This window comes from Panthera tigris, chromosome A1, assembly GCF_018350195.1.
Source record: "Panthera tigris isolate Pti1 chromosome A1, P.tigris_Pti1_mat1.1, whole genome shotgun sequence".
In the NCBI taxonomy this organism is placed as follows: Eukaryota; Metazoa; Chordata; class Mammalia; order Carnivora; family Felidae; genus Panthera; species Panthera tigris.
The window spans coordinates 165,206,688-165,232,137 of NC_056660.1; the positions used below are offsets into that span (position 1 = coordinate 165,206,688).

The window sequence follows — 25,450 nt, forward strand, 5'->3', positions numbered from 1 at the left end:
CAGCTTTACAGTATTATAAAATCAGAATTCACACATGTAATTATCCCAAATCTTTTCTTCTGCATTCATTTATATTATTTATATTATTGTGTAAATACCCTTCATTGTTTCAGTGTACAAAGGCAGATCTTTTACATACACTACAGAGAGTGAGAGGTGTGTAGAAAATAGCGAAGCTAATGGCTCAAATGGAAATCAAATTATTAAGAAATTTGTTCTATTACTCTCGTGTTCTTTCTTTCAAGAGAATACATGCAGTGATTACAGAAAACAAAGGTTCTTCAAATTGTGATACAGAGTGTTATTTATGGATCCTTGATTCAATACTGACATGGAACTCCAGAGTCTAATTTTTGGAAAATTAAGGGATGTTTCCCTCAGTTAATTAAATTCATCTTAGTTTCTTACTTCTATCTCTCATTCACTTATTTTCTTTTTTAAATTCTGTAAGAGGAACAATAAAAATATCAGCCTATAGTTTTCTTGAAATAAAATGATAGCCTAAGATTCTAAATGTGCGTACTGCCTGCTAACTTTTATGAGATCTTCAATAGAAGCTGTTAGATTTTGAAGAAGAAATTTGGCCATGAATTTTCATTAACTAAGTTAGAGTCCAGCATACTAATTTTCTTTTGAATCATTCATTCTAAGAAAGTAAACTAGTAAAAGTAATATTACAACTTTCAAATGCAGTAAGTCTCACTCCGTTATTCTCTTCTACTACCTCTCTTCTTTCCAATAATAATAATAAAATCCCTTTGAAAGGTACCTCACTTCCAAAAGCAAACTAAAAATGCAATATTAAAGATCGGAAGACTTCTCTTAAAGACTTCACTCATAGTATGTTACTTTTCTTTTGGTGGATATTAGAGGCCTACTGAAACTCTAAACTGCTTGTCTTTCATTTTCTCAAAAGAACAAATGATCACTAAACTTTTTTGTCATTTGTGTTTTAAAAAAGTGCACAATTATTTATAAACATTTTGGTCTTTCTGATTTTTTGACAATGGAACAAAACATAGAATCCAGCTCCTAGCACAGTAACTGGCCCCTCAAAGAAGATTAATATTATAATTGAATAAATAAAATATTGAATAAACATCCTACTATGCTTATCTTCCACACCAAGACTGTTGGCTTTATTTATTTATTTACTTATTTTTAGTTTTCTAACTGTATTGAGATATAATTGACATATGACAATGTGTAAGATTAAGATGTATAACAAGCGGATGTTATACACTTATCTACTGCAAAATGATCGCTAACATTGCCAGCTAACACCTCCATCACTTCATGTAATTACCATTTCTTTCTTCTGGTGATACTTAATATATACTTCCTCAACTTTCAAGTATCTATTCTCAACTTTCAATTATATAATACAGTACTATGATGTGTAATCACCATATGTACATTATTTGTTTTTTTAAGTTTTTATTTAAATTCCAGTTAGTTAACATACACTGTAGTTATTAGTTTCAGGTGTACAATATAGTGATTCAACACTTCCATACAAACCCTGGCGCTCATCACAAGTGCCCTCCATAAGTCCCATTACCTATTTCATCTGTCCCCCGCCAACCTCCAATCTGGTAACCATCAGTTTGTTGACTTTAATATACCTCCTTTTCAGAGAACATACTCTGAAATTTGAAACTCTTTTAGCAAATGGCGTGTTTTGGTTTGTAATGTGTCATTTCTATTCCCTATTTGACTCCTTCAATTAGTAGGTGTACAAAGATCAACAAGGGGAAAGGAAAAACCCATTTATATTCTGTCTATAAACAAATAGCTATTCTTATGTCTTTACAAGGATCTAGAGGAAAGTTTTCTAGTAATAAATCAGGTCAATATAGTATGTATGCAATTTATACCATTAAATTGGTATTTATGATACTATATGATAGTGATGTTTTATGGAAAGTGTAACATACACTTTTCCTTAGTGTTCATTCAGTGGGAAAGGAGGGTTTAGAAAGGCACGAAGCAAGAATACTTAGTTGCTTGAGATACTGAGGTACTTCAGGAAATAAGGGAGTTCCATTTATTAGTATCAATGACACTATCTTGTGGTTTGCTCCTTATTACTTTAGTTGATTTGCATCACTTAGAAATCCTCCTCTCAGACAGAATATGTTCCCTGCCTCATCGCTTGTTAAGAAGGTTTCCACTGCATTTGCCTTACGTAAGGACCAAGGGGTTTCGTTCTTCAGAGAGAGCTTGTTATTTATTAGACTATGGTTGGTTGCGGCCTTGTCATTTGAAGTCTGGATGTTAGAAGTTATTTTTGTCTAAGAACATGTTCACATCTGAGTTCAAGGGAAAAATATCTTTCACAGGAAGAAACATCTAACCCTTCACAAAGATTTAGATATATTATCTAAGACTGTTCTTCCCTCTCTCAATGATCCTCAAGACATGTTACTCTACAACCTCTCTATTCCTGGGGTTGCACACAGTAAGTCCATCAGGACTTTTTTTTTTCCTATTTGTTTTGTGAGGCACTTCATAGGTCTTTAAAAAAAAAAAAAGTCCTCCATTGGAATATTTTCTCCTTGCCAATTTCTTTTGCTAGATGTATTCTTCCTATTCTCTCATTGTGGAAATCCTATGGTAAATACTGAATTTTGTAAATTGACTCTTCTTTCCATATATTTTCTATTTTGTGAAAATTTTACTTTATCTTCTAAAATTTTATTTTATCAAACTTGACTATATTATTTTAAATTTCCATGAGCTTATCCTTTTATAGTTATTCCTTGTTAAAAATAATAGTTGTACTTCCATGGCTACAGGATCTTTTTTATCTCTATGAGGATATTACAGTTTTTAAGTTGTTTTTATTGCATTTGATCTCCTTTCTTAATGTTTGTTTGCATTAAATCCTTATTCAAACTCCTGGAGATTCTTGGTGACCTACTTTTCTTTTTAATTAATGAGACTTATTTTTAGAGCAGTTTTAGATTAACAGCAAAATTGAACAGAAAATAGAGAGTTTCCATATCCTACCTGGTCTTACACATGCACAGCACCCCCCCCCCCCCCCCCCCATCAACATACAGCACCAGAGTGGCACACATTTGTTAAATCAATGTGCCTACTCGTTTTTAAAAATAAAGTTCTAAGGGTTCCGGAAGATGGCGGCGTAGGAGGACGCGGGGCTCACAACGCGTCCTGCCGATCACTTAGATTCCACCTACACCTGCCTAAAGAACCCAGAAAACCGCCAGAGGATTAGCAGAAGGGAGTCTCAGGAGTCAAGCACAGACTAGAGGCCCACGGAAGAGGGTAGGAAGGGCGGCGAGGCGGTGCGCGCTCCACGGACTGGCGGGAGGGAGCCGGGGCAGAGGGGCGGCTCGCCGGCCAAGCAGAGCCCCCGAGTCTGGCTGGCAAAAGCGGAGGGGCCGGACGGACTGTGTTCCGACAGCAAGCGCGACTTAGCGTCTGGGAGGTCATAAGTTAACAGCTCTGCGCGGAAAGCGGGAAGGCTGGAGGACAAAGGGAGGGAGAGCTGCTGAGCCCCCTGACGGCAGAGCTCAGCTTGGCGGGGAACAAAGGCGCCAGCGCCATCTCCCCCGCCCATCCCCCAGCCAAAATCCCAAAGGGAACCAGTTCCTGCCAGGGAACTTGCTCGCTCCGCGCAAACACCCAACTCTGTGCTTCTGCGGAGCCAAACCTCCGGCAGCGGATCTGACTCCCTCCCGCTGCCACAGGGCCCCTCCTGAAGTGGATCACCTAAGGAGAAGCGAGCTAAGCCTGCCCCTCCACCCCCCGTGCACCTTGCCTACCCACCCCAGCTAATACGCCAGATCCCCAGCAACACAAGCCTGGCAGTGTGCAAGTAGCCCAGACGGGACACGCCACCCCACAGTGAATCCCGCCCCTAGGAGAGGGGAAGAGAAGGCACACACCAGTCTGACTGTGGCCCCAGCAGTGGGCTGGGGGCAGACATCGGGTCGGACTGCGGCCCCGCCCACTAACTCCAGTTATACACCACAGCACAGGGGAAGTGCACTGCAGGTCCTCACCACGCCAGGGACTCTCCAAAATGACCAAACGGAAGAATTCCCCTCAGAAGAATCTCCAGGAAATAACAACAGCTAATGAACTGATCAAAAAGGATTTAAATAATATAACAGAAAGTGAATTTAGAATAATAGTCATAAAATTAATTGCTGGGCTTGAAAACAGTATACAGGACAGCAGAGAATCTCTTGCCACAAAGATCGAGGGACTAAGGAACAGTCACGAGGAGTTGAAAAACGCTTTAAACGAATTGCAAAACAAAATGGAATCCACGATGGCTCGGCTTGAAGAGGCAGAGGAGAGAATAGGTGAACTAGAAGATAAAGTTATGGAGAAAGAGGAAGCTGAAAGAAAGAGAGATAAAAAAATCCAGGAGTATGAGGGGAAAATTAGAGAACTAAGTGATACACTAAAAAAAAATAATATACGCATAATTGGTATCCCAGAGGAGGAAGAGAGAGGGAAGGGTGCTGAAGGGGTACTTGAACAAATTATAGCTGAGAACTTCCCAGAACTGGGGAAGGAAAAAGGCATTGAAATCCAAGAGGCACAGAGAACTCCCTTCAGACGTAACTTGAATCGATCTTCTGCACGACATATCATAGTGAAACTGGCAAAATACAAGGATAAAGAGAAAATTCTGAAAGCAGCAAGGGATAAACGTGCCCTCACATATAAAGGGAGACCTATAAGACTCGTGACTGATCTCTCCTTTGAAACTTGGCAGGCCAGAAAGGCTTGGCACGATATCTACAGTGTGCTAAACAGAAAAAATATGCAGCCGAGAATCCTTTATCCAGCAAGTCTGTCATTTAGAATAGAAGGAGAGATAAAGGTCTTCCCAAACAAACAAAAACTGAAGGAATTTGTCACCACGAAACCAGCCCTACAAGAGATCCTAAGGGGGATCCTGTGAGACAAAGTACCAGAGACATCACTACAAACATAAAACATACAGACATCACAATGACTCTAAACCCATATCTTTCTATAATAACACTGAATGTAAATGGATTAAATGCGCCAACTAAAAGACATAGGGTGTCAGAATGGATAAAAAAACAAGACCCATCTATTTGCTGTCTACAAGAGACTCATTTTAGATCTGAGGACACCTTTAGATTGAGAGTGAGGGGATGGAGAACTATTTATCATGCTCCTGGAAGCCAAAAGAAAGCTGGAGTAGCCATACTTATATCAGACAAACTAGACTTTAAATTAAAGGCTGTAACAAGAGATGAAGAAGGGCATTATATAATAATCACAGGGTCTATCCACCAGGAAGAGCTAACTATTATAAATGTCTATGCGCCAAATACCCGAGCCCCCAGATATATAAAACAATTACTCATAAACATAAGCAACCTTATTGATAAGAATGTGGTCATTGCAGGGGACTTCAACACCCCACTTACAGAAATGGATAGATCATCTAGACACACAGTCAATAAAGAAACAAGGGCCCTGAATGATACATTGGATCAGATGGACTTGACAGATCTATTTAGAACTCTGCATCCCAAAGCAACAGAATATACTTTCTTCTCGAGTGCACATGGAACATTCTCCAAGATAGATCATATACTGGGTCACAAAACAGCCCTTCATAAGTTTACAAGAATTGAAATTATACCATGCATACTTTCAGACCACAATGCTATGAAGCTTGAAATCAACCACAGGAAAAAGTCTGGAAAACCTCCTAAAGCATGGAGGTTAAAGAACACCCTACTAACGAATGAGTGGGTCAACCAGGCAATTAGAGAAGAAATTAAAACATATATGGAAACAAACAAAAATGAAAATACAACAATCCAAACGCTTTGGGATGCAGCGAAGGCAGTCCTGAGAGGAAAATACATTGCAATCCAGGCCTATCTCAAGAAACAAGAAAAATCCCAAATACAAAATCTAACAGCACACCTAAAGGAAATAGAAGCAGAACAGCAAAGGCAGCCTAAACCCAGCAGAAGAAGAGAAATAATAAAGATCAGAGCAGAAATAAACAATATAGAATCTAAAAAAACTGTAGAGCAGATCAACGAAACCAAGAGTTGGTTTTTTGAAAAAATAAACAAAATTGACAAACCTCTAGCCAGGCTTCTCAAAAAGAAAAGGGAGATGACCCACATAGATAAAATCATGAATGAAAATGGAATGATTACAACCAATCCCTCAGAGATACAAACAATTATCAGGGAATACTATGAAAAATTATATGCCAGCAAATTGGACAACCTGGAAGAAATGGACAAATTTCTAAACACCCACACTCTTCCAAAACTCAATCAGGAGGAAATAGAAAGCTTGAACAGACCCATAACCAGCGAAGAAATTGAATCGGTTATCAAAAATCTCCCAACAAATAAGAGTCCAGGACCAGATGGCTTCCCAGGGGAGTTCTACCAGACATTTAAAGCAGAGATAATACCTATCCTTCTCAAGCTATTCCAAGAAATAGAAAGGGAAGGAAAACTTCCAGACTCATTCTATGAAGCCAGTATTACTTTGATTCCTAAACCAGACAGAGACCCAGTAAAAAAAGAGAACTACAGGCCAATATCCCTGATGAATATGGATGCAAAAATTCTTAATAAGATACTAGCAAATCGAATTCAACAGCATATAAAAAGAATTATTCACCATGATCAAGTGGGATTCATTCCTGGGATGCAGCGCTGGTTCAACATTTGCAAATCGATCAACGTGATACATCACATTAACAAAAAAAAAGAGAAGAACCATATGATCCTGTCAATCGATGCAGAAAAGGCCTTTGACAAAATCCAGCACCCTTTCTTAATAAAAACCCTCGAGAAAGTCGGGATAGAAGGAACATACTTAAAGATCATAAAGGCCATTTATGAAAAGCCCACAGCTAACATCATCCTCAACGGGGAAAAACTGAGAGCTTTTTCCCTGAGATCAGGAACACGACAGGGATGCCCACTGTCACCGCTGCTGTTTAATATAGTGCTGGAAGTTCTAGCATCAGCAATCAGACAACAAAAGGAAATCAAAGGCATCAAAATTGGCAAAGATGAAGTCAAGCTTTCGCTTTTTGCAGATGACATTATACTATACATGGAAAATCCGATAGACTCCACCAAAAGTCTGCTAGAACTGATACATGAATTCAGCAAAGTTGCAGGATACAAAATCAATGTGCAGAAATCAGTTGCATTCTTATACACTAACAATGAAGCAACAGAAAGACAAATAAAGAAACTGATCCCATTCACAATTGCACCAAGAAGCATAAAATACCTAGGAATAAATCTAACCAAAGATGTAAAAGATCTGTATGCTGAAAACTATAGAAAGCTTATGCAGGTAATTGAAGAAGATATAAAGAAATGGAAAGACATTCCCTGCTCATGGATTGGAAGAATAAATATTGTCAAAATGTCAATACTACCCAAAGCTATCTACACATTCAATGCAATCCCAATCAAAATTGCACCAGCATTCTTCTCGAAACTAGAACAAGCAATCCTAAAATTCATATGGAACCACAAAAGTCCCCGAATAGCCAAAGTAATTTTGAAGAAGAAGACCAAAGCAGGAGGCATCACAATCCCAGACTTTAGCCTCTACTACAAAGCTGTCATCATCAAGACAGCATGGTATTGGCATAAAAACAGACACATAGACCAATGGAATAGAATAGAAACCCCAGAACTAGACCCACAAACGTATGGCCAACTCATCTTTGACAAAGCAGGAAAGAACATCCAATGGAAAAAAGACAGTCTCTTTAACAAATGGTGCTGGGAGAACTGGACAGCAACATGCAGAAGGTTGAAACTAGACCACTTTCTCACACCATTCACAAAAATAAACTCAAAATGGATAAAGGACCTGAATGTGAGACAGGAAACCATCAAAACCTTAGAGGAGAAAGCAGGAAAAGACCTCTCTGACCTCAGCCGTAGCAATCTCTTACTCGGCACATCCCCAAAGGCAAGGGAATTAAAAGCAAAAGTGAATTACTGGGACCTTATGAAGATAAAAAGCTTCTGCACAGCAAAGGAAACAACCAACAAAACTAAAAGGCAGCCAACGGAATGGGAAAAGATATTTGCAAATGACACATCGGACAAAGGGCTAGTATCCAAAATCTATAAAGAGCTCATCAAACTCCACACCCGAAAAACAAATAACCCAGTGAAGAAATGGGCAGAAAACATGAATAGACACTTCTCTAAAGAAGACATCCGGATGGCCAACAGGCACATGAAAAGATGTTCAACGTCGCTCCTTATCAGGGAAATACAAATCAAAACCACACTCAGATACCACCTCACGCCAGTCAGAGTGGCCAAAATGAAGAAATCAGGAGACTATAGATGCTGGAGAGGATGTGGAGAAACAGGAACCCTCTTGCACTGTTGGTTGGTGGGAATGCAAATTGGTGCAGCTGCTCTGGAAAGCAGTGTGGAGGTTCCTCAGAAAATTAAAAATAGACCTACCCTATGACCCAGCAATAGCACTGCTAGGAATTTATCCAAGGGATACAGGAGTACTGATGCATAGGGGCACCTGTACCCCAATGTTTATAGCGGCACTCTCAACAATAGCCAAATTATGGAAAGAGCCTAAATGTCCATCAACTGATGAATGGATAAAGAAATTGTGGTTTATATACACAATGGAATACTACGTGGCAATGAGAAAAAATGAAATATGGCCTTTTGTAGCAACATGGATGGAACTGGAGAGTGTGATGCTAAGTGAAATAAGCCATACAGAGAAAGACAGATACCATATGGTTTCACTCTTATGTGGATCCTGAGAAACATAACAGAAACCCATGGGGGAGGGGAAGGAAAAAAAAAAAAAAAAAAAAAAAGAGGTTAGAGTGGGAGAGACCCAAAGCATTAGAGACTGTTAAAAACTGAGAACAGGGGCGCCTGGGTGGCGCAGTCGGTTAAGCGTCCGACTTCAGCCAGGTCACGATCTCGCGGTCCGTGAGTTCGAGCCCCGCGTCAGGCTCTGGGCTGATGGCTCGGAGCCTGGAGCCTGTTTCCGATTCTGTGTCTCCCTCTCTCTCTGCCCCTCCCCCGTTCATGCTCTGTCTCTCTCTGTCCCAAAAATAAAAATAAAAAAAAACGTTGAAAAAAAAAAAAAAGAAAAAAAAAAAAAAACTGAGAACAAACTGAGGGTTGATGGGGGGTGGGAGGGAGGGCAGGGTGGGAGGGAGGGCAGGGTGGGTGATGGGTATTGAGGAGGGCACCTTTTGGGATGAGCACTGGGTGTTGTATGGAAACCAATTTGACAGTAAATTTCATATATTAAAAAAAATAAATAAATAAATAAATAAAAAAATAAAAAATGAAAAAAAAAAAAAGTTCTAAAATATTAGAAGCTCTGTGTGGATATAGAATGGTGGGCTTAAGACATAATTGGTTGAACAGCTGGGTTTTTAACTGGAGACACCAAAATGTTAGTTCTATATGTCTTCTCTATAGCACAGTTCAGTTTTTTCTAGAAAAGTATCTTTCCTGGGTATGAAAACAAGCAGTTGTGTTTTGTGACTGTGTGGGAAAAGAGTGGGCCTAGATTCTCACCATTTGTTATGCAGACAAAGGAAGCATACCTGAAGGCAATAAATCCAGTGTCCTCCTACTCCAGTTGAATCGAGATGGAAATACAGCAGCTGAGTTTGGTTGTTTGTTTTGTAGCATTTTCACTGTAATTGATGATTGTAACTGTATGTGGTGAGATTAATGACTCCCCAAGATATCAACTCTTAATCCCAGAATCTGTAAATGTTACTTTATATTGAAAAAGGGTCTAGGTGGTTAGAATTAAGTTAAACAACTTGAGATTTTTATAAATCTCAAAAATCTTGAGATTATTATACATACCCAAGGTAGGTATAAATGCCATCACATGTGTGCTTATGAGAGAGGGGCAGAGGAAGATTCTATACAAAAGAAAAGAATAAAGTTATTTGATGGGGAGGCAGAGATTTTGAGAGAAGACCACAAGCCAAGGAATGTTAGCAGTCACCAGACGCTGGAAGAATCAAGAAACAGATTCTCCCCTAGTCCCTCTGGAGGCAGCCTGGTCCTGCTAAACCCTGATTTCAGCCTCGTGATACTGATTTTAGACTGCTGGCCTCCAGAACTATAATAGAATAAATTAGTGTTTTGGTAACCCATCAAATCTATGATAATTTGCAAGAGCAGCCATAGTTGAGTGAAATTTGATTAATTTGCTTTGGATTTCCGCATCAGATTTGCCTTGATTTCTCTTCCTCCCATTTCCATTACATTTGGTAAGTACTTCTGATATATTAATGTACCATTCTACCTTGGATATGCTCTGGTTGTTCTGAATAATTTTTAAATCTCTTTAGTTCCATCCTTCCCTCAAAAATAAAGTCTTCTGTGGCGCTTGGGTGGCTCAGTTGTTTAAGCGTCTGACTTGGCTCAGGTCATGATCTCACTGTTTCCGAGTTCGAGTCCCACATTGGGTTCTGTGCTGACAGCTCAGAGCCTGGAGCCTTTTTCAGATTCTGTGTCTCCCTCTTTCTCTGCCCCTCCCCCACTTGCACTCTGTCTCTGTCTCTCTCTCAAAAATAAGTAAAAACTAAAAAAAAATAAAAAATGAAGTCTTCTTATGCTATATTTATTCAGGTCCTGGTTTTAGTTGACAGCTAATATTTTGATAAAGCTATCCATATTAATTATAGTTCCTAAGTTCTCTGCATATGACCACAGCATTTCCTTTCTTATATTACTATACCCTAAAATGCCTCCAAAACTTATGGGTTCAAAAAAACATTTTATTTCATTTTACCTCTTACCATTTCTGTGGGTCTGAAATTTGGAAGTTTATTGGGAGATAGTTCTCCATGTCTCTTGCATTTCTGTCTTCTGTCCATCTTCTGAACAAGAAGCATTGACAACTTTGTTTCAATGATTTTTTCAAGGATGTTTGTATAGCAGTGAGCCTTGGATGATAGATACAGTGACCCCCTTTGAGACAGAGGGCACCTGTGTTTCCTGATCAGGGCAATAAAGATAATGTCTGGGAAGATTAGGCAGGTTTGTTAGCAGTGCCCTCATAAGACTAGGGAGGTGGGGAGTGTTCCTAAATTTGGATTACTCACCTGTGATGCAAACATACTGTGTGTGCAACGTCTGTCTAGACCACTCTGTATCATTCATTTACATTTTTGGTAATAAGATGAACCGATGCCACCATGAAGTTCATGCTTCTAACTGCTTACTGTGCCATGGATAATAAAGTCCTTGGTCTCTTTCTTAGAAATGTTTTCTTCCAGCATCTATGAAATTGTAGTTGAGACTAACCTGTTAGCTTGTATAAAATCTCAGACTCTTCATAGCCCTTGATAGGACTCTTGAGTGGTTCTGGCTCAAGACACCTCAGCTATTTGCAGTCACATAGTGACTTAAAACTTAGGGGTGCTGGTGGAGATCTTACTCTATCTTCATACTGTGCTAAGGTTCTCTATGTGCATCTCACAACTGATAGTTTGGGCTTGTCCACAGCATAACAGCATCAGGGCAGTGAGATTGCTTATATGGCAGCTGAAGACATAATAATGAATATTCCAGTGAGTGAGGTAAAAGATGCTCCATTGCCTTTTATGACTCTGCCTATGAAGTCATGAAGCCTCATTTCAGCAGAATTCTGTTAGTTATAAGCAGATCACAGGCCCATCTGGATTCAAAGGGAGAGGAAAGAAAATCTGTCTCTTTATGGGAAAGTGGCAATATGAATAAAAACATGTGGGACTAGAGCTATTATTATGGCCATTTTTGGAAAATACAATCTACTATAGTGGGATAAGCATGGATGAAACGTAGAAACATCACAAAAGCTGCATTATTTTTACACAAGTTACATAAGCTTTCTAAATCTTAGTTCTATAAATACTATCATATAGTCCACCATGAATTCAAGAAGTCAGCTACTATTATCATTACTAGAAGTAACTTATTGTACTTTGAATGTATTTCTATGTGCAGCTCTGTTTTTGGTTCTTTTTCTTTCAAACACCAGTTGTATTAGTCTTCCTGGACTCTAAGCTCTGTCTTTTTCTCTTGAAATACTTTCTAACTTAAATTTATTGCTGTATTTAACCAAGTTATTTTAAAAAATGCACTGTCTATATTTCTAACTACTTCTCAAATCTTAAAACTTTTTTAAAGAGAAAATTTAAAAATAAGTTTGAACTTATAGTCAAGGCTCATTTGTTAAAGAGATGGTGCAGTAACTGCCCTTCTGGATCTCTCCCTTTCCTAAAGAGCCTCCAGAACTGACTATGGCTTCATAAGGAATGGTGGGATGGTTCTTTTTTGTTTTGTCAGTTAGGCTTGGCCATAGCACACAGTTATTTAATCAAATAAGAACCTAAGTATTCTGTGAAGGTATTTCATAGATGTTGTAAACAATCACATTCAATTGTCTAAGTACAAGAGATTGGCTTTTCTAATGTCTGGGCTAATCAGATGAATCCAATTAGTTTAGTCTTAAGGGTAAAAACTGAGGTTTCCCGGAAAGGAAGAAATTTTGTCTCAAGACTACCAAAAATACTGCCTGAATTTCCATCCTTCCAGCCTGCCATACGATTTTCAGATTTTACTGGCTAGTCCTCAAAATCAAGTGTACAATTCTTTACCATTAGTCTCCTCTGTCTCTCTCATTCTTGGTCTCTTTCTCTCTCTCTCTGTAACAACCAATGTATAGATAGAATGGGTATATAAATATATATTCACATATATACATATATATATTCACATATAAACACACAATTCATTGTTTTTCTCTGAAAAGTCTGATACAATGGTCTAAAAAATATTGATTTAAGTAAATGACAGAGACAATTTGACCCTTTAATAATAACATCTACTATGTATTGAGAATATTCTCTGAATTATATGTTTGTTATGTTACTTTAGTCCACACCAGAACTAGAATGAAGACATGTTGACTCAATGTACAAATGAGAAAGCAGTGGTTGAATTAAGCTAAGCAAATTGCTGTGTTCACCTAGGACATGAGAGCCAGGGCTGCGACTTGATGTCCTGCCTTTCAATTCCACAGCACGTTGCCGTCACTCAGTCATGTAACAAGTAGCCTTAGTATTTCTCCTTAAACATGAATAGATTATTTGTTTCACATATGAAGAATTTGCTCAGTTCTTGGTAACTCAAATTATGAAGCATTTTATTTTTTGGCTTTTTAAAAATTTCTTTAATTTTATTATTTTTTAAAATTTACATCCAAATTAGTTAGTATATAGTGCAACAGTGATTTCAGGAGTAGATTCCTTAGTGCCTCTAACCCATTTATCCCATCCCCCCTCCCACAACCCCTCCAGTAACCCTCAGTTTGTTCTCCCTATTTATGAGTCTCCTCTATTTGTCCCCCTTCCTGTTTTTATATTATTTTTATTTCCCTTCCTTTATGTTCATCTGTTTTGTCTCTTAAAGTCCTCATATGAGTGAAGTCATATGATACTTGTCTTTTTCTGACTGACTAATTTCACTTAGCATAATACCCTCCAGTTCCACTCACATAGTTGCAAATGGCAAGATTTCATTATTTTTGATTGCTGAGTAATACTCCATTGTGTATATATACCACATCATCTTTATTCACTCATCCATCAATGGACATTTGGGCTCTTTCCATACTTTGGCAATTGTTGATAGTGCTGCTATAAACATAGGGGTGCATGTGTCCCTTAGAAACAGCACACCTGTATCCCGGGGATAAATGCCTAGTAGTGCAATTGCTGGGTCGTAGGGTAGTTCTATTTTTAGATTTTTGACGAACTTCCATACTGTTTACCAGAGTGGCTGCACCAGCTTGCATTCCCACCAACAATGCAAAAGAGATCCTCTTTCTCCGCAACCCCATCAACACCTGTTGTTGCCTGACTTGTTAATGTTAGCCATTCTGATAGGTATAATTTGGAATCTCATTGTGGTTTTGATTTGTACTTCCCTGATGATGAGTGATGCTGAACATTTTTTCATGTCTCAGTTGGCCATCTGGATGTCTTCCTTGGAGAAGTGTCTATTCATGTCTTTTGCCCATTTATTCACTGGATTATTTGTTTTTTGGGTGTTGAGTTTGATATGTTCTTTATAGATTTTAGATGCTAACCCTTTATCTGATACATCATTTGCAAATATCTTCTCCCATTCTGTCCATTGCGTTTTAGTTTTGCTGATTGTTTCCTTTGCTATGCAGAAGCTTTTTTTTTTAATGTTTATTTATTTATTTATTTATTTATTTTTTTAATATATGAAATTTACTGTCAAAGTGGTTTCCATACAACACCCAGTGCTCATCCCAAAAGGTGCCCTCCTCAATACCCATCACCCACCCTACCCTCCCTCCCACCCCGGTCCCAGTGTTCATTTTTGCTTTTGTTTCCTTTGCCTCCAGAGATGTACTGAGTAAGAAGTTGCTGCAAGCAAGATCAAAGAGGTTTTTGCCTGCTGTCTCCTCAAGGATTTTGATGGCTTCCTGTCTTACATTGAGGTCTTTCATCCATTTGAGTTTATTTTTGTGTATGGTGTAAGAAAGTGGTCCAGGTTCATTGTTCTGCATATCGCTGTCCACTTTTCCCAGCACCACTTGCTGACGAGACTGTCTTTATTCCACTGGATATTCTTTCCTGCTTTGTCAAAGACTAGTTGGCCATACATTTGTGGGTCCATTTCTGGGTTCTGTATTCTGTTCCATTCATCTGAGTGTCTGTTCTTGTGCCAGTCCCATACTGTCTTGATGATTACAGCTTTGTAGTATAGCTTGAAGTCTGGGATTGTGATGCCTCCTGCTTTGGTTTTCTTTTTCAACATTGCTTTGGCTATTCAGGGTATTTTCTCATTCCATACAAATTTTAGGATTCTTTGTTCTAGTTCTGTGAAGAATTCTGATGTTGATTTCATAAGTATTGAATTGAATATGTAGATTACTTTGTGTAGTATTGATATTTTAACATTATTTGTTCTTTCTATCCAGGAGCATGGAATCTTTTTCCATTTTTTTGTGTCTTCTTCAATTTCTTTCATAAGCTTTCTACAGCTTTCAGCGTATAGATTTTTCACCTCCTTGGCTATGTTTATTCCTAGGTATTTTATGGTTTTTGTGCAACTGTAAATGGGATTGACTCCTTGATTTCTCTTTCTGTTGCTTCATTGTTGGTGTATAGGAATGTAACTGATAAATTCATATCTTTCAGTACTCACTCTAAATGTCAATGGACTCAATGCTCCAATCAAAAGACACAGGATAACAGAATGGATAAGAAAACAGGATTCATCTATATGCTGTTTATAAGAGACCCACTTTAGACCTAAAGACACCTTCAGAATGAAAATAAGGGGATGGAGAACCATCTATCATGCTAATGGTCAACAAAAGAAAGCTGGAGCTGCCATACTTCTATCAGACAATCTAGACTTTAAAATAAAGATTTTATCAAGAGATGCAGAAGGGCATTATATCATAATCAAGGGGTCTGTCCACCAAGAAGACCTAACAATTGTAAACATTTATGTGCCAAATGTGGGAAAACCCAAATATATAAATCAATTAATCACAATTATAAAGAAACTCATCGATAGTAATACCATAATAGTAGGAGACTTCAACACCCCACTCACGGCAATGGACAGATCATCTAATCAAAAAATCAACAAGGAAACAATGGCTTTGAATGACACACTGGACCAGATGGGCTTAACAGATATATTCAGAACATTTCATCCTAAAGCAGCAGAATATACATTCTTCTACAGTGCACATGGAACGTTCTCCAGGGTAGACCATATACTGGGAAACAAATCAGCCCTAAGTAAGTACAAAAAGATCGAGATCATACTGTGCATATTTTCAGACCACAACGCTATGAAACTTGAAATCAACCACAAGGAAAAAATTTTGAAAGTTAAGAAATACTTGGAGACTGAAGAACATCCTTCTAAAGAATGAATGGGCTAACCAAGCAGTTAAAGTGGAAATTAAAAAGTATATGGAAGTCAATGAAAATGATAATACCACAACCCAAAACCTCTGGGATGCAGCAAAGGAGGTCGTAAGAGGAAACTATATGGCAATCCAGGCCTTCCTAAAGAAGGAAGAAAGATCTCAGATACACAACCTAACTTTACACCTTAAGGAGCTGGAAAAAGAACAGCAAATAAAACCCCAAACCAGCAGAAGACAGGAAATAATAAAGATCAGAGCAGAAGTTCATGTTATCAAAACCAAAAAGACAGTAGAACAGATCAAAGAAACCAGAAGCTGGTTCTTTGAAAGGATTAACAAAATTGATAAATCACTGGCCACTTTGATTAAGAACAAAAAGGAAAGGACCCAAATAAATAAAATCAAGAATGAAAGAGGAGAGTTCACAACCAACACAACAAAAATAAAAACAATAATAAGAGAATATTATGAGCAATTATATGCCAATAAAATGAGCAACCTGGAAGAAATGGACAAATTCATAGAAACATATACACTACCATAACTGAAACAGGAAGAAACAGATAATTTAAACTGACCCATAACTAGTAAGGAAATTGAATTAATAATCAAAAATCTGCCAAAAAACAAGAGTCCAGGGCCAGATGGCTTTCCAGGGGAATTCTACCAAAGATTTAAGGAAGAGTTAACACCTATTCTCCTGAAGGTGTTCCAAAAAATAGAAACGAAAGGAAAACTTCCAAACTCTTTCTATGAAGACAGCATTACCTTGATTCCAAAACTAGACAGAGACCCCACGAAGCACTTTTAAGCAAAGAGTGCAAAACTAGCTATCTGGATACTTTAACTAGTTTCCTCCTTTTAGGTCAACTATTTCTTTTTCTTTCTTTCTTTCTTTCTTTCTTTCTTTCTTTCTTTCTTTCTTTCTTTCTTTTTCTTCTTTCTTTCTTTCTTTCTTTGTTTCTTTCTTTCTGAGAGAGAGTGAATGAGTGGGTGAGGAACAGAGAGAACAGGAGAGACAGAAAGAATCCCACAATGGGCAGAGAGACAGGGAGAGACAGAATCCCGAAGTAGGACTAGAGCTCACCAGATGTGGGGCTCAAACTCATGAACTTTGAGATTATGACCTGAGCTGAGGTCAGATGCTTAAATGACTGAGTCACCCAGGTACCCTTAGGGCAAGTTTTTATACTGATAAAACATAAATTTAATAGAGTAAAAGAATTTTAAGCAAATCTATCCCTGGGTAGAGATTTATTATCAAATCAAATATGATGTCAGAATATTTCCCTAAGAACACTGATGCTCTTCTATTTTTTAATAAAAACATTGGCATAAAATTTAACTTCCAGTTCCTCATTACAGAAAGAAAATACATATGAATTAGTGAAATATTGCAAAATAGAGAATATAATGAAGGAAAAATAAACTAACCATAATTTGACCATTCAGATATAATCATACAATAGTTTTGAATGTAACTTCCAAAAAATTCAAGGCACATAATGACAAATTGTACTGTATTTAAAACCTGTAACTTGTTTTTCACTTTCTGCATAAGCAGAAATCCCATGTCACTGAATATAAATTTTAAATTTCTTTAATGTTTATTTATTTGTAAGCGAGAGAGGGAGAGAGTGAATGAGCAGGGGAGGAGCAGAGAGAGAGGCAGACAGAGGATCTGAAGCAGGCTGTGTGTTGACAGCAGAGAGCAGATGTGGGGCTCGAACTCATGAATTGCAAGATCATGACCTGAGTTAAAGTCAGATGTTCAAGTAACTGAGCCACCCAGGTGCCCAGAATACTATTTTTAATAGCTAAAGTGTTTAAATCATAATTTATTTACATAGACTCTTACATTAGGCACTTAGTTACATGTAGAAGCACTATATTACACATAAAAACACCTGATACCTTTTACCCAGGTATATCTCTTTTCATTTCTAATTACTTCTTTGGAGAAGTATCCTGAAATTAAAACTTTATTGTCCAATAATTATGAACTTAATTTTAAGCTTATATATTTATTGCCCTCCAGTTGTTTTATTAAATTAACTAGCCTACCAGCCTAGTTTTTAAAATATATGCACTACTTTTTTGAGAACATCAGATGTTTAAATTATTATCATTATTCACAAAAATTCTTAATCCTGGGAGCACCTGGGTGACTCAGTTGGTTAAGGGTCTGACTCTTGATTTCAGCTCACATCACGATCTCACAATTCATGAGATCAAGCCCTGTGTCAGGCTCTGTGCTGACAGCGCAGAGCCTGCTTGGGATTCTCTCTCTCCCTTTCTCTCTGTCCTCCCCACTGCTTGCATGTTCTCGCTCTCTCTCAAAAATAAATAAATTAATTAAGAAGTTCTTAATTCTGACTTTTGCTCTATTAATATTATGTACAAGGAAACAATAAACACTTTTTATAAATTCCTGATACAATTAAATGTTAAATTAAGTATGGAGCCTATATTTTATTCTATGCCCTCTGTAATACAGATTTAATATATAATATTCTTTCTTGCACTATTTCATTAATAGTGGTGAAGCAGAAACTATTATTATACTGAGAGAGGGAATATGACTTGCACAAAGTCACACAGGTATTAAAGAAGTGAAGAAGTACTTCTGCTACAATAAATGGAACAACAAGGACTGGATTGGTCTTCTCTCTGCAACAACCAGAAAGCAGACAAAATATATGAAGTGACGGTTTTCAGGACACTGGGCTTCAGGAAAAGATTGTGATCTCTGAAAGATAGAAAGCAAAGTGTGTGGCCACTAAAACTGCACCAGATTCTGGCTTTGATTGACTACACCAAATGCAATGCAGGGAGAGGAGGCCAGGCAGAGCACAGAATTCCAGAAAGAGAAAGACCGAGAAAAAGCTGAGTCCAGGGAGACCAAGACAACTAGTATGAAGGACAGAACCAGAAAGAATACAGCTGCACATAGAGATAACTAACATTAAAGATCTGTAAAAGGTGTCCAAAAAGGAATGATCAGTGCTTATGTATGAAGAAACTAAGGCTGGGGAAAGACCATCAAATGGATTAGAGGGAATTATACCTGATGTTTTCCAGGCAGAATAGAATACTCATAATTCAAAGAATATTACTCAGAAGCATTTTGCATAAGTAGAGAGAATAATTGCTGCTTTGACTCCACTAACCAAATCTTAAAATCCACATCCAAGAGTATCACTGTTTCTAAGTAATTTAACTGTGTCCCTTAAGAAATATCAAGGCTTTTTACAGGAATACGAAGATATCCAGGGCCCAGAGAGGTAAAATTCATAATGCCTCACAGTCAATAAAATATTACGGGGCATGCGAAAAAGCAGAAAAAAAAAATGACCCATGATGAGGAGGAAAATTAATCAATTGTAGTGGATTCAGAACTAGCACAAATATAACAATTAGGAAATATAGACGTAAAAATCTACCGTAACTGTATTAAACATGTTTACACAGGTAAGTAGAGATAAGCAAGATACAAAAAGATCTAAACTGAACTTTCAGAAATAAAAAGTACAGGGGAGACTGGGTGGCTCAGTCGGTTAAGAATCTGACTTTTGACTCCAGCTCAGGTCATGGTCTCACCCACAATGGGCACAGCACAGAGCTTGCTTGGATTCTTTCTTTCCCTCTGTCCCTGACTTGTGTGCATACATGTGTGCTCTCTCTCTCTCTCTCTCTCTCTCAAAATAAATAAACTTAAAAAAAAAGAAATGAAAAATACAATGTCTGAGATGAAGGATACATTGAATATAACTAATAGAAGATTATGTCAGAAAAAAGAAACTTGAACATATAGTAAATTATCAAATATGGAACAAAGAGGGAAAAAAAGAATTTTTAAACAATGAACAGAGCATCAGTGAACAGTATAATAGGCTTGTAATTGGAGTTCCCAAAGGAGAAGACAAAGAGGTGAGAAAGAAAAATACTGGAAGAATAACAGTTGAAATTTCCCAAATTTGCTGACAAAAATAAACCTCAGATTTTAAAAGGTCAATGAACCCAACCAAAGAAACACAAAAACACTAAACCAAAGCATACCACATTAAAATTGCTCACAATCAGAAATAAGGACATAACGTTAGAAGTATCCAAAGGGAGGGAAAAGTTGCATACGAAGTAACAAACAAAATGATTACAGCACATTTTTCATTAGAAATAATGCAAACAAAAAAATTGTTGAGCAACATGTTCAAACTACTGAAAACAGACAAACAACAACAAAATAAAACAAAAACTATGAACACAGAATTCTAAACCAATATTAAATATTTCTCAAAAAAAAAAAGAAGAAAGTCAGACAATGACAGAAGGGGAAAAAAAAAGAAGACAAAAAAACCCTCCAGGCATATTCTCTTATGAATGCATATACAAAAATCCTCAACAGAAATTTACCAAGTCAAATCCAAGAATATATAAAAATAATTAATTTTACAACAAGGATAAGTAGAATTTATTCAATGTATGAAAGACTGGTTCAGCATTCAGCAATCTAAAATATAAGTATAATCCACAATAGCAAGAGGTTAAAAAGAAACTGATCAATTGACATAACAGTATGATAAATTAACACATAAAAATCATTTTACAAAATCCAATAACCATTTATGAAAAAAAAATCTCAGCACAGTAGGAATAGAGAACCTCTTTAATCTAATAAAGAATATCTCAAAAAAAACTCTACAGTTAATATCATATTTAATGGTGAAAGTCTAATGTTTTCTCTTAAGGTTGGAAACAAGGCAAAGATATTCTTTCTTACCACTCTTTTCAACAAGTCTATTGGAATTTCTAACCTGAACAATAAGACAAGAAGAAGAAATAAAAGGCATTCAGGCAGGGAAATAAAGATGACATCATTTGCAATTGTGTATATAGAAAATCCCCAGAATTTATTTATGTATTTATATTTATATTTATATATTCCAAGAATTAATATGTGAGCTAAGCAAGGTCACAGGATATAAGAGCATCATAGAAAATAAATTGTATTAATGCATACTAAGGAGAATCATATGGATACTGAAGTTTAAAACACAATACCATCTAAAATTTCCTCAAAGAAAATGACCTTGGGAGTACTAGACCTGTCTGAAAGTACTCATTTTAAGTAGATCTTCCCTGTAAGAAATTTAAAGGGAGCCCCTTAGGTAGAAGGAAAATGATACAAGATGGAAATTTGAGTATACAAAGAGTGATGAAGAATACCAGAATAAAAAAAAACATATTGTAAATATGTGACTTAGGTAGAAGGAAAATGATACAAGATGGAAATTTAAGTATACAAAGAGTGATGAAGAATACCAGAATAAAAAAAACCATATTGTAAATATGTGACTTTTAAAAAATCACATCAGGGGCGCCTGAGTGGCTCAGTCGGTTGAGTGTCTGACTTCAGCTCAGGTCATACTCTCACGGTTTGTGGGTATGAGCCCTACATCAGGATCTGTGCTGACAGCTCAGAGCCTGGAGCCTGCTTCGGCTGTGTCTCCCTCCCTCTCTGCTCCTTCCCTGCTCATGCTCTGTCTCTCTCTGTCTTGAAAATAAATTAAAAACATTTTTTTAAATCACATAAATCTTTTAAACATACAACTATTTAAATAAAAATAACATTGTATTGTAAGTGTTTACAACATGTAAGTAAAATATATAAGAGTAATACTTGAAAGACAGCTAGTGGAGAAATTAGAGTTTGTTTTAAGATTTATACACTTCATATGAAGTGGTATACATCACTTGAAAGTTAAAAAAAAAAAAAAAACAGTGATGTTTAGAAAATATAATATAAGCCCTAAAGTAACCACTAAAATTAAAAAAAAAGTTATATAGTTAGTATGGCATAAAAAAAAGAAAACCATGCTCAATATACAAGAAGGTAGGAAAAGAGGGGAACAAAACAATACAGAGGCGATAAATAAAAAACCAATAACAAGATGGTTGATTTAAGACCGCCTAGATTAATTACAAAATAAAATTGAATGGTCAAAACAGCCCAATAAAAAGTCAAGGTGTGTCAGATTAGATAACAAAGCAAGACTCAGCTATACGCTACTTATAAGAAATCTATTTTAAAATGAAAATACACAAGTTTAAGGAAAAGGATGGAAATGATAAACAACACAAGACAAAGGAAAGCTTGGAAGGTTATATTAATACATAAACATAAATACAAAATAAATACTATACAGAGTACATTTTAGAGTAATGGACATTATAAGGAATAAAGAAGGTCATGTCATAATGACAAAGGGATCAACTCATCAACAGAATGCACAATTTTAAATAATTATGCACATAATAACAGGGTTTCAAAATACATGAAACAAAAACTGATAGAATTGCAAGAATAGAGAAATCTGTAATGGTACCTAAACAATGCAAAACCCCTATCTCACCAATTGATAGAACAAGTAGTCAGAAAGTCAGTAAGGATATAGAAAATTTGAGCAACACTTAATCTAATACACATTTTAAAACACTGCACACAACAGCAGAACAAATATTCTTTCAAGTGTGCATGGAACACTTACGAAGGTAGACCGTATTTCACAGTATATCAAATACTTGGAGTGCCACTAGAGTAGCTCTAAGGAAGAATATTATACCAATAGTATTTTTATTAAAAATAAATTCAGCTGCTACAATAAGAAACTGGAAAAGTAACAAAAATTAAATTGAAAATAATTGAAAAAGGAAAACATGAAAGAACAGAATCAATAATCAATGGACTATAAAAGAGAGAAAAATAAGGAGAAATCAACAAATTAATCAACAAATTAATAAAACTTTAGTCCACCAATTGACAAATATTGGCTAGCGGCCAAATTTTGCCCTCAGCCCATTTTTGAATGAAATGTGTGCTATGAAAAAAAAAATTTTATGGTTGTTAGAAAACAAAAACAAGGATTATTTCTTTTTAAGGTTGAATAATATTGCTTTGTATGTATGTACCAAAATTTATCCATTTATCCATTGATGGACATTTAGGTTGTGTCCACCTCTTGGCTATTGTGGACAATACTACAATGAACATGGGACTGCTAGAATCTCTTCAAGATCTTGTTTTTAATTCTTTTGAATGATACTCAGATGAGGGATTGCTAGATCACATGGTAATTTAATTTTTAATTTCCCAAAGAAGCTCCATTCTGTTTTCCATTAATGGCTACACCATTTTATATTCCTACCAATAGTGCATAAGTGTTTCAGTTTCTCCATACCCTGGACAGCATCTGTTATTTTCTATTTTTCTGATAATGGCCATCTTAACAGGAGTAAAGTGGTATCATGATTTTGATTTGCATTTCTCTGATAATTAGTGATGTTAAGCTTCTCTTCTTACACTTGTTCGGCATTTGTATGTCTTCTTTGTTGAAATCTCTATTCAAGTCCTGTGCCCGATTTTAGCTGAGTTTTTGTTTTCTCTGTTAATCAGTTCCTGCTATGAACTACAACATGGATGAGTCATGAGAACATTATGCTAAGTGAAATAAACCATCACAGAAAGACTAACACTGCATGATTCCACATATATGAAATAGCTAACTTAGTCAAACTTATAGAAGCAGAAAATAAAATGGTGGTTTCCAAGGGGCTGAGAGGAGGGGAAAGAGACAGCTTCAATTCAATCGATCCAGAGTTTTAGTCATAAAAGATGAAAAAAAGTACTAGATATCTGCTGCATAAAAATGTGCACATATTAATAATACTGTATTATATACTTAAAAGGTATTTAAAAGGGAGACTTCTTTTTTATTTATCTTTAATTTTTTTATTTTATTATTAAAAAAATATTTTAACATTTATTCATTTTTTGAGGGACAGAACATAAGCAGGGGAGGGGTGGAGAGAGAAGGAGACACAGAATCTGAAACAGGCTCCAGGCTCTGAACCGACAGCACAGCCCGACGTGGGGCTCGAACTCACTAACTGTGAGACCATGACCTGAGCCAAAGTCTGACATTTAACTGACTGAGCCACCCAGGTGCCCCTAAAAGGAGGACTTTAAAAAAAATTATTTGTTTTTGAGAGAGAGTGAGCATGAATGGGGAAGGTGCAGAGGGAGAGGGGGACAGAGGATCTGAAGAGGGCTCCACCCTGACAGCAGAGAGCCTGATGTTGGGCTTTAACTCACGAGCCATGAGATCACAACCTGAACTGAAATTGCAGGCTCAACCTAATGAGCCACCCAGAAGCCCCTAAAAGGGCAGATTTTATGTTAGGCACTTTTTACCATGAGAAAAAAAAAAGAAAGAAAAAGAAAAAAAAGAGAAATATAACAGATTTGATGTGGGCCTCAGCCTAATATATTTACTAACTGATTTTATATAGAAAAACATTTGCCAATCCTTACTCTAATCAGACTCATCAGGAAAAAGTGAGAAAACAAATATTGACAAAACCAGGAATGGAGTGTTGAAATCTCTATACCAATATGAATATTAAAAGAATAACAAGAGAATATTATAAGCAACTTGATACTAGTAAATTGGACAACTTAGATGAAATGGTCAAATGCCATTTCATAAATAACCTATAAATTACCAAAGTTCACTCAATAATACATAGATAACCTGAATAACATTATTTAATTTAAAGTAATTAAATGTGTAGTTAGAAACCATCCTACAAAAAGAATCCGAGGTTCCAACAGATTCACTGGTAACTGGTAACAAATATGTAAGAAAAAAAATACTATTTCTGCCCTAGCCCTTTGAGAAAATTAAAGAATTTTATCAGCCAACATTATCCTGATATTAAAATCAGGCATACACACTGCAGAAGAAAAAATAGCACAAACCAATATCCTTCATTAACTTAGATGCAAAAATCCTAAATAAACATTAGTATCTTATATCCAAGAATATATAACAAGGGTGAAGTATCATGACCTAATGTAATTTATCCCAGAATTTTAAAGTTAGTTTAACATTAGAACAATAAATTCACCATATTAACAGACTAAAATATAAAAACAAGACCATCTTAAAATACCTACAAAAATCATTTCAAAACTCTCAGCAAACTAGGAATAGAAGGGAACTTTGTTAATCTGATAAAGATACCTAAAAAGAAACTACAACTAATATTGTACTTAATTGTAGAAAACTTAATACTTTCTCTCTAAAATCAGGAATATGGAATGAGTGTCCACTCTCACCACTTCTATTTAACATTGTTCTAGGAATTCAAGACAGCGCAAATTATTTTTTAAGTAAAAAAATAAATAAATGAAAGCCATGTGTATTGGAAAGGAAAAAAGTGAAATTATACACAGATGATATGATCGTTTATGTAGAAAACTGATGGAGTCTCCACAAGAAGCTAACAGAACTAATAAGTGAGTTTAGCAAGATTTCTGAATACAAAATTTTATTTCTATATACTAGCAAGAAAAATCAGATATATATATATATTTTTT

At 36.4% G+C, this 25,450-nt stretch overlaps 1 long non-coding RNA gene across 3 annotated transcripts in view; it reads right to left on the bottom strand.

The window, feature by feature from the left end:
- Window positions 1-11,577, bottom strand: part of LOC122231524 — a 246,810-nt gene extending 235,233 nt beyond the window's left edge. For 2 of the 3 annotated variants that reach the window (XR_006208759.1, XR_006208760.1), the window contains exons 1-2: window positions 11,150-11,577; window positions 10,844-11,042 (exon numbers count right to left, since the gene is read on the bottom strand). This is a non-coding gene — a long non-coding RNA (uncharacterized LOC122231524). The remainder of the gene's footprint in view (window positions 1-10,843; window positions 11,043-11,149) is intronic. The other variant, XR_006208763.1, reaches the window with a different exon arrangement.
- Window positions 11,578-25,450: the final 13,873 nt, after the last annotated feature.